Below are 1,943 nucleotides of genomic sequence, written 5' to 3' on the forward strand. Positions count from 1 at the left end.
GGTCACCGTGCACAGGGCCGGGCCGGGTTCTGAGGTGGATAGAAGGGAACTGGGACTGCAGCCCCTGGCGCCGGGAGGCTGAGGCGGGAGGGTCCTTTGACAAAGGAAGGCGACCTGCGCTGCCGTGAACGCGGAGTGGGGCAGCGGGCACGGAGGCCTAGCTCTGGACTTCGTGTAGGAGAGGTGAGTTCACTCCCGGTGCTCAGTGTCGGGTGGCGGCCGCTTTGTATCCGACGTGTGTGATCCGGGTACACCGCAGTCTCGGGCCCCAGCCACGTCACAAAGCAACCACTCCCGGGGAGATGTCCCAGCCCGGCCTCACCCGCCACCCTCCTTCAGCCTCGAGAGCCTCTTCCTGAACGAGAATCTCAGGCCGTGACCCGCAAAACGGGGGCGCTGCCCGTGCCCGTCTGGGAAGTGCTTCCTTTTTGCGGGTCTCTGTGTGAGAAGGCGACGCGGACTCGAGGTGACCTAGGCCGGGCTCGGCGGGTGCGGAGTGGCGGTTCCATCTCGGGAGCTGGGCTTTACCCGCGTTTCCGGAACCCCGCCTGTCTCGCTGTCAACCGCGCGGGTCCTAGTGGTAAAAGCGCTCCTGGTGACCGAGCCGGAGCTCAAAGGGGCGGCCGTGCGCCCCGATCCCCCCCGCCTCGGGGTGTGGCTTGCATCTAAGGGGCCACTGAAGAGGCTGAGGCAGGAGTGCCGTGAGTTCAAAGCCATCCTCAACCACATCTCCCGTTTCTTGTCGCGTTTTTTGGTGTGGTACTGGGGATTTCAAACCCAGGGCCATTGCTCTTGAGTTACGTCCCAGCCTTTTCAATCTTTCGCTTTTTTTTTCCCGTACCAGATATTGATCTCAAGACCCCGTGTTAGTTAGCGAGGCAGGCAGCACTCCACAGAGCTAAATCTTCTGGATTTTGTTTGGTACAAGGTCTCACTGATTCACTCCCTCAGTTGCCTGAGCTGGGACTACAGTCCATCACCTATCTCCCCAGTTTAAGTGCAAGGTCCCAGTTCAATTCCCGGCACAACAACAAAGAAGTCTTCCCTGATACTAATTTTCCTGTGAGCTGGAAATGACTCCCTGTTTCCAGCCTCCCCAGGGCTGTAATCCCAGTTCTGTAGCATACACAAATTCCCCACCTTTTAAGGTGCTGAGGACCCATAGTCTCCCTAAATGGCCTGGTTGCAACCTCCAGAGCCTGGGGTTTGGCTTGTGCCCCACCGCCACCCAGCATGGCACAGGAGTGATCTACCTCATGAAGGTCAGTGGATTGTGGGGGACCTGTTTTTTTTTTTTTTCTTCCTGATCAGAGGTCCAAAGTAGAAGTGCCTGGCTGAGATCTTTTCGTGGTGTGGGGTCTTTCCTGAGGCTCCCAACCCTGTCTTCTGAGTCATTCCTAATACTATGCAGCTTCCAAGGCCAAAATTCACCCAGGCTTTCTGAGACTAGGTACTGAACTCAGCAAGTAGACCAGGCAGGCTTCAAACTTGGGGGGGAAATCCTCCTGACTCAGCCTTCCAGATGCTTGAATTAGAGGTGTGAGTCACCACACCCCAATCAAATATTCTTCCTCAGGTTAAAAATCCTTTCCTGAGAAGTGCAGGGTGGCTGAGTCTGCCCCTCCCAGGTGCAGCCTGGGGCTGAGCAGGGGCTCTTCCTGAACCTGGCATAGGTGAGTATGTCTTCTTGTCTTACCATCCTCCTCGATTTCTGCCATGGGGATGGGTCCCAGGCCAGCCCTCACAGTAGCAGGGATGGACCCTAACCCTTGCGGTGAGCTGGGTCTTCAGATTTTAAAAGCTGCCCAAGCTCAGCGGAACTTGAAGCCCCTTCCGAAGGTCCCCATTCCGCCTGCACCAGTCCACCCTGGTCCACACCTGACCTTCCTTTGAAGCCTTTGGGGCAGAGCGGCTGGGTCGGGCCGGCCCAACTGGCCCCACCC

This window comes from Fukomys damarensis, unplaced genomic scaffold, assembly GCF_012274545.1.
Source record: "Fukomys damarensis isolate Sample0158 unplaced genomic scaffold, DMR_v1.0_HiC HiC_scaffold_19, whole genome shotgun sequence".
NCBI classification, from domain to species: domain Eukaryota; kingdom Metazoa; phylum Chordata; class Mammalia; order Rodentia; family Bathyergidae; genus Fukomys; species Fukomys damarensis.